At 41.0% G+C, this 8,853-nt stretch overlaps 1 pseudogene; it reads left to right on the forward strand.

Annotated features, from left to right (window-relative positions):
* Positions 1–2,347: 2,347 nt before the first annotated feature.
* LOC102397531 lies at positions 2,348–3,130 on the forward strand (annotated as a pseudogene).
* The last annotated feature ends 5,723 nt before the right edge of the window (positions 3,131–8,853 follow it).

Genomic DNA, 8,853 nt, shown 5'->3' on the forward strand with positions numbered 1-8,853 from the left:
TTCCCACTCCTCTGCCTGCCTTTGAGTGTCTGCCAAAGGCAAGTGATGTGGTAACCTTTGAATACTCAATTCTCATTAATTTCAACAGTGATTTCAACTACACATTGTAGAGAAAGAGCAAATTAGCCAAGATGGTGTGGTCAGGCTCTCTTGCCCCACATTTTGTACATAATGATTATGTAACAGCTGAGATCACTTATACCACTGCACATGAGTGTCACAGATACTTGCTTTGTCATGTTCTGTACACACATGTGAGCTTCCCCGAGAAAGCAGCAGCATTACTGCTGCATCACAGCTTTGTCCGTTGGGTCAGCCGTGAGAAGAGAGCATTGTGGTATGGCTCCAGCATCAGCCAGGAGACAATAACATATCTGCAGTTTGTACAGCTCTTTGCATCTTCTTCCAGCCTCTTAGCTTTCACCTTTCCTAACCTGGGTTCAACGAACACTGTGCACAGTGTGAACAGCAAGATAGTGGGCATCATGGACAGGGTCAGTGAAACACACAGCAATATTAATTATGCAGGGGATCTTAATACACCTGCAAACTGGAAGCTAGACTCTCGTTTTCTCATTCTGACTTTTAGGCTTCCCTTAACCACACATCTGGCTAGGAAAGGAGGAGGGATGGGAGAGTATGTCTGTCATGTCAGAAGTCTCTGCTGCAACTGAATTTTATCATGTGAGAAATCAATGGAAGGAGAGTGAGCTTTGAAGCCAGTCAAGCTTGGATCAATGGCTAGAACTGACACTCACTAGCTGTGTGATCTTGGGTTTGGGAACTTCACCCCAAGGCCTCCATGTTTTCATCTATTGAATGAGCAAAAGCACCTACCCCATACAACTGTTTGGAAGAATATAAAATAGTCATAAAATCAGGTGGCCAGCAAGGACTTAATACCAGTCCTCATATTCTTCCCTTCTTACTTCTTTCAAATCAAAGAGTAACTTGCTACTTATATGGTCCTTTAATAATAAAAGGACTTCATACTTATTAACAGATTATTCTCCCAGAATTTTTTTTTTTTCCCCGCAAGTCAACTGGCTCAATGTTGAGGGAACAGCAATGCCTAAGCCATGCTTCCTGTTTGCTCACAATTTAATTGAGGAGAAAAGTCCTTACTCGAACAATTAAAGTATATTGTGTTATATGATATTCCCGACTAGTGACAAAGGTGATGAGTGTTACTCAAGTTCATAGAAAGGGATGTGCATTTTGGTGACCTGAAAATGATCTGCGGCCAAGTTGGAGTACATATGGGCACTAAAACACCCACACAGAATTGGCTAAGTCACAAGTGCAGTTAAAAATAAAGCATGTGAAAATAATACATGCTTGTTACATTTAAAATTTGGAAGACATAAAAAATAAATTAGAAAGAAATTATCTACAATCTATATTCTGGAGATAATCACTGGTAATATTGTAATTTGTTTACTCATAGTCTTTTTTACTATATATAATTTTAAAATAATTTGTTAAACAGCTATAAAGATTAAATACATACACACATGCATAAATACATATGCATTCTTTCAGTATGATTTTTCTCAAATAATTCATTATGGGCATATTCTCATATTATGAGAAGCTTCTGTACTTGGAAATTGAGGAAATATAATATATTCCTCAAAGTTTATCAAGTAGAGTTTAAAAGTCTTCTATTATTCTTATAATCAAATTATTTTTGTTTATGTTATCCTGTATTATATATATTATCTCCATTTTCAATACTATCAATAAAGCTGATGAATAAGGTAGCAAAGTGGATCTTTTTACACAAACTATTTTTTTGCAGTTTGGATTATACCCTTAGATTCCCAACAAGTGGAGATCACTAGTTCAAAGGGTAAGAATGTCTTTGAATTTCTTGATGTATTTTGGAAAATGTTTTTCATAAAGTCAGGCATATCCCATCTCACTGCAGGATTTCAAGAGAAGGGTGTCGCAAGAAAGAGGAGAGGCCATTCCCATCACAGAAACAGCATGAGGGAGTAGGTGTGTTTTTTAGGGAAAAGAGGCTGTATCATCAGCAAGACCAATCCCAGGCCTTGTCATTGAGTATTGATCCACTAATTACTTGATGACTAAATGAAAGCTACAAAGATAAAGAATTGTGGACATGTTAGGAAAACGTAGAATGGAAATGTTTTTTTGGAGGAGATGACGTCTTTGGAAAAGCATTGTGAGACAAGTTTGGAGAGGGCTGTGGACAGTCTTAAATATCACAGTAAGGGCTTAGGATTTAAACCAATAAACCAACGAGAACTGCAAAATAATTTGGCAAGGGAATAATATGAGAAGAATAAAGAATTTTGCCCTTTTTGGCTCTCTGAGCAGCACCATGGTGGTTGGCAAGAACAAGCACCTTATGAAAGGAGGCAAAAGGGGAGCCAAGAAGAAAGTGGCTGACCCATTTTCTAAAAAAGATTAGTGTGATGTGAAAGCACCAGCTATGTTCAATATAAGGAATATTGGTAAAACATTGGTCACAAGATCTCAAGGAATCAAAATTGCATCCGATGACCTCAAGGGGCATGTTTTTGAAGTGAGTCTTGCTGATCTGCACAACGATGACGTTGCATTTAGAAAACTCAAACTAATTACTGTGGATGTTCAGGGGAAAAAATGCTTAATTAATTTCCATAGCATGGATCTTTCTATGGCATGGATCAAAAAATGGCAGACCATGATTAAAGCTCATGTTGATGTCAAGACTATCAATGGTTACTTGCTTCATCTGTTTTGTGTGGGTTCTAATAAAAAAAAAGTGCAGCAATCAGATTCAGATGACTTCATATGCCCAGCACCTGCAGGTGCACCAGATTTGCAAGAAGATGATGGAAATCATGACCTGAAAGGTGCAAATGACTGGAAAGAGTTGGTCAATAAATTGATTCCAGATAGCATTGGGAAAGACATAGAAAAAGCTTGCCAATCTGTTTATCCACTCTATGATGTCTTCATTAGAAAAGAAAAAATGCTGAAGAAGCCCAAGTTTGAATTGGGAAAACTCATGGAGTTACATATTGAAGGTAGTAGTTCTGGCAAAGCTGCTGTGGGTGAGACAGGTGCTAAAGTTGAACGGGATGATGGATACAAGCCACCAGTCCAAGAATCTGTTTAAAATGCAGACTTTTAATGGTGACAAATAAAAGATCTTATTTGTTGAAAAAAAATAATGAATTTTGCAAATAATCCTCAGAGCATTTGTGGGATGGTTGGGAAAGACCGATTGCAAAGCAGCAAACTACAGGTGAGCTTGTAGAAATCAAGATTCTCTATTTGGCTATTTCAATTATCTAAATGTAAAATAAAAATACTGGGTTAAAGGAACAGGGATGGGAATGGAAAAGAGGGTGTGAGAAAATCTCTGGCAGTCCAGTGGTTAAGACTCCATGGTTTTATTGCACAGGCCCAAGGTTCAATCCCTGGTTGGGGAAACTAAGATCCCACAAGATGCTTATCAGGGCCAAAAAATAAATAAATAGACAAAGTGGACTGATCATTTATTGTACATGGGGAGAGGGATAGTGGGAGGAGCCTAAATGACCTTTACTGGACCACTGGGATACTCTTCACAGGTATGGGGACTCCAGGAGGATCTGGTTTGGACAGATTGATGTTAAATGAGTGCCTAACATCTGGATCTCAAGAGAAGAGGGAAACAGATCCAAGGATGTTGGTGGTCATCTATGGAGGGGCAATAGATATGCAGTTCTAGAAAGCTTCAAGTGACAGACTTTGCTTAATAATGGAAGCAGGAGAGCTTAGGTCTGATTAAATTGGGAAACTTTTTTACAAGTCAAAAGGAAATCAAAAAAACAAAGGGATAACTCTTAGGATGTTTACATAAATAATCCAGTGTTCTTGCCTGGAGAATCCCAGGGACTGCAGAGCCTGGTGGGCTGCCGTCTATGGGGTCGCACAGAGTCGGACACGACTGAAGCGACTTAGCAGCAGCAGCAGCAGTGACTATGAACATCATGGTTTTATTTACTAGTGATAAGGCTTAGGGTTAGCCATCATAAAAAGAAAGAGAATGATAGAAGCTAAAAACATACAAACAAAATATCTTTCTACTGCTGAGCCATGACGAGCTATAAGAAATTCATTTCATTGTTGTTTTTCAATTGGTGCTCACAGCCACTCTGTCAAAGGAGGTTAAAGGTCTGGAGGACAGTTGGAAAAGTTGGCCCCGGGATCACAAATTATCTATGAAGTCTAGGAAAATCCATCAATCAGTAAGCAGTCTGGTGCAGCAAATGGGCATTCTTCCCAGCCCTGCTATGGGCAGTATCATGATGATTCCTCATGGGAGTGTAAAGCACCACCTATGGGATGCATGGGAAGTACCCTGTCAGTGCCACCCTGACATCTGATACACCACATACCACTTGATAATCTGGTATCAGAAGGGCTGTTTAGGCCCCTTAGGAGATCACCTTGTCCAGAAGGTCTCTAATAGATATTCTGGCGGGATGGCTGCAGTGATTACAGGATACTCATGCCTAATATAGATGAACAGTGTGTGCTTACAAAGAAAATGCAACCACAGAAAGTGAAAAACAAACAAACCAAACCAAGGATGCAAGGAGGGGCCTTGTGGGAGTCCAGGACAAGATAGGAACAAAAATGGCAGGAGCGATAAAGACTGTGTACTGAGAACTTGCTTGGGCCCAGGCCTTATGCCAGCCATATCTCAACCAATTCACACTGCCGTCCCACCCTGCAAATGGAGAATCTGAAGCATTAAGTAGATGGCCAAAATTTGGAGTTTGAGGGTCCTGAACATGAGCCCTCATACCCTCCTCTGACCCTCCCCACATTGTAGCTCTGTGTATCTGAGCAACAGAGCTGGGCAGAGAACTCAGTCAGTGTTTGCCTCCAGCAATATTCTGATTTCTAATTTAAAGTTAGTCTTACGTTAGGAGACATGCCCTCAGCCCAGGCATTGTTCTTCACTTCTTCCTGGTCTTGAGAATTTACTCTGCCCATAGGGCACTGAATAGGAGGAATCCTGGTGGGAGGAAAGCCTAGCACCTGATCTGGTCAGAAGATGCATAATAGAGCCCTAGGACTCTATTATGTGCCCTGTGCCCTAGGACTTGGGTAAGGATCCGGCACCTGGGTCTGGCACTGCTTCTGGCCTATACATGGGATTAGAATACTTACCTCCTGGGGGAATTGTAGGAATTAAATGTCAATCATATAGGAAAGTGCTTTATAAACTTTCAAGGGCTATCCAGGGGTGAAATGGACATTTTTCTAAATGAGTACTGTGTAACACATATATCACATCTTGGGCATATGTGCATGTATGATTCTATTTCAAAATAACACCTGAGGGATTGCACACTCATCTCAATGACACCATCTGTCCTTGGGTCCTCCTGGAGTTGTAGGCCAATTAGGAAGCGAAACCTCTGAGCTTAGTTTGACTGCTTAGGTATGCAAAGTCAGAGTCCCAGTGGTATGGGAGTTTCAAAACAACATAAGTGGGAGGCAGAGGAAACAAAGAGCAGAAGGAACCAGACTCTGGGGACAAGTGTGCCAGGACACACATCTCTGCTATTTCACTGGACTCACCAGCCGCGCCCCCCTCACCCCTCGCCTGCTAAAATGACCAAGGTCCAACCTCTCTGGGAATCCTTGTCTTCACTGGTTGATGAAACAGCATCTTTATGCAGGCTCACATCAGATTGAACTGGGCTAAAGTCGCTAACTTCCCTAAAAGACATGGAAGACATGTAATTGAACAATGACAAATAAACCAGGAACTATGCCCTCAGACCTTCAATCTTCCCACGGAAGTCCCTTTAGGTCAGGCCCCACTGGCCTCTGGCGGGGGCCCTCCATCTCACCTTTAACAATTTCAGATCTGCTTTTGGATTAGATTTCAAAGGTGAAAAAAGATGGAAATAGGGAGGTCATTGATCAATGGGTTTATTCTTTCAGGATGGTTTCAGAGTAAAATTAAAATGCACTGAAGGAATGTGTTTCATCCTTTGATGACTAAACTTCATATTTGATGAGATGTACAGTGTCCACTTGAGGCAAGTCCTCAGCAACCAGACCTGGGATGTCTGTATAGTTATGTGAGACGATATAAATGAAAGCGCATCTCACATGTGGTTAATCTATTTATTTAAATTTGTACTACAATAAGGTCTTTGCAATTGACTTTGAGAACTGAATAGCCTGCAGTGTAGCTGGGCAAAGGAGAAGAAATATCTATTCCAAAATTTTCACTCTGAGGATATTACCAGAGAACCACCAAAACTTCCTTAAGGACATGCAACAAATTAACCAGAACTTGAACACTGGTCTACCGAAAACTTATCAGGAAGATTCCTCAATTTTTCCCAATTAAATATAAAAGAATGAGGCTCAGAGAAGCTAAGTAGTTGGTGCAAGGTGACATAGCTCATAAATGATGGGACCAGAATTCAAACTCAGACAGTGTCAAGCATCAGGTACACTATCTCTGAGTCACAGCTGCCTGGAAAGTAAGGACAGAAAGGAAATGGGACTGGCTTCAAAAACCAGTGGAAAAGTCATGAAATTGGCTTTCTTTGTGTGTCTTAGAAATAGTCTGAAGGTCCAGGGCCAATGGGTTTTGATGTCTTATGGAGCTGTCCCTCTAAGCAGACCTCTGGCTGTCCTCTCATGTCCAGCTCAAGCTCTAATCACCTCTACTCTTAGTGGTCAGGCATGGCCTGGCTGTTCGTAGTATCACATTGCTCAGAGAAGCTTCTGTCTCTTGCTAGAAAATTTAGGATGAATTTAATAGCTCTGGGGCCTCTTGAGTATGAATGATTTGAAGTTCAAAGTTCTGGTTAATTTGAAGTAACTGTAAGCCAAAGTGTGAGAAGATAGTGAGGAAGGAGTTGGGCCTAGAAGCAAAGACAAGTCAACCAAGAAATGGACGTGGTCTGTTACTTCAATTCTCTTTGCATGGACATTGCAAAGAGATGGGTGACTTGGCTTTGACTGGAAGATCCATATGTCACATGTGTAAAATCTGTTTAACAAACAAACAACAAAAACGTTCAGGGTGCACATGATAGAGAATTTTTTCCTAAAGTCATTTAGATTTCCGTATTTAAAAAATTAATTCATTTCTAAAAGCCTAGGGCCTGGAAAACAAGTAGGCAGAGATAGCAGAGATGGGACCTTCCCCAGCCCCTCATGCTGCTCTACATACCCCTTCATGTGCTTGAGGGCTAGGGCCAGGGGACCAGTGATTTCCATTATATTCTTTCCAAAACACACACCCATTCTCATCTCACAAGCCTCTGAGCCACAGGCACTTCCCCTCCCAACACCTGCCCCCCAGAGAGAAGCAGAAGCTCAGTGATGCTGTCCAAAGGCAGGTTGGCAGCAGAGGCCTGACCAAAACACCAGTCTTGTGACTAAAGGATCCAAGTTCTTTCCATGACACCTCAGAACCTAAAGAGCTCAAAGCCTGCACAAGAGAATCCCAGACATTGTGGGTGCACATTAGATTCACAGCCCAGCTCCATCTTATACCCACAGTGAGAGCCTGGAGAAGACCACAACACTCTTACCTGTTTTTTCATATGTGCAAAGGGCTGATGGCCCTCCCTGTAGATATGCAAGAACATGCCGGTGAGGTGATGAACAGAGTGGCCCCGCACCTGGCAGCCGTGCAACTTTCTGTAGTTTCCATTCATGCAACCAACGTTTCCCAGAAATTCCAATATTCCAGTTTCTACAGCAAGTGCCAAGAAACCAAAGATGGTCGAGAAGAGCTTCAGCTTCCAAAGAGCTGCCAACCCACAGGGTAGCCAAGGAAGTAGGCGGTTGTGTATCACACACATGACTGTGTGTACATGGTAGATTACCAAGGTGTCAGAGGAATGGGTCAGGAAGGTTTGGAATAGGGCAAAGTCCATGTTGCTGCATAAAGCATGATGTCTCCACACCTGAAGCTCTCATTGTTTTCCTAGCTTTGCCCTTAGGAACAGGAAGAGTCTGCCAATGTGCTGTGACTTCAAGGTGATCAAGAAACTAACTCCTGAACAGTAGAAGTTCTCTCACACCTCAACAAGACCAGCCAGTGGAAATGTATCCTTTGTTGGGTCCAGAAATATGACTAAGACCATGTTCTCTTTAAAGATATGTCACTTTACACTATCAGTTTTTGGCATTTTACTGCAAACTATTTAATCAAGGGTGTTTCATTGATATGGAAATATTAATACATCACAGTTCCCATTTCACCTAGCTTTCACTGACTATTCTCTTTGGATGGATTCACAGTTCATATTTATATCAGGAAGATTCATTATCCTCTTTGAAAAGCAGTCCCAGATCCATTTTTACAGCATGTGTCCTTGAAATAGCTCATCAGGACAGATATAGCGGTGGTCATTTCAAACACAGTATAAATGATGCCATATCAGTGGGGGCTCAAAGCCTTCAGAGCCTCACATAGAAGTAAACCAATCAAAAGCCTTGTCAAGCCTTGGAGGGAAAATAGATAAAACTGTAAGATCCTGGTACACATTCAGATCTCTGATCTGTAAGCTTTCAACTGAAAACTTAGGAAGGTATGTGTGTGCATGTGTAATCTTACCAGCTATATCAATGTCACTAGAAGCCAATGATGATGATTCTCAGAAATGAATTATCTGTAAGATAAAAAAAAAAATAGCAAATGACTCATAAATGAAATGTAACTCATTTATTGTGTAGATTTAAATTAAGTTAATCTATTCTCTTTTAAAGTGAATGTCATCAGTTGAACTATGCATGCCTTTAAACCATTTTATCGGAAATAAAAATAAGGAAATTGACATAGCAAGCAACTTATCTTTGTTTTCA

Source organism: Bubalus bubalis, chromosome 2, assembly GCF_019923935.1.
Source record: "Bubalus bubalis isolate 160015118507 breed Murrah chromosome 2, NDDB_SH_1, whole genome shotgun sequence".
NCBI classification, from domain to species: Eukaryota; Metazoa; Chordata; class Mammalia; order Artiodactyla; family Bovidae; genus Bubalus; species Bubalus bubalis.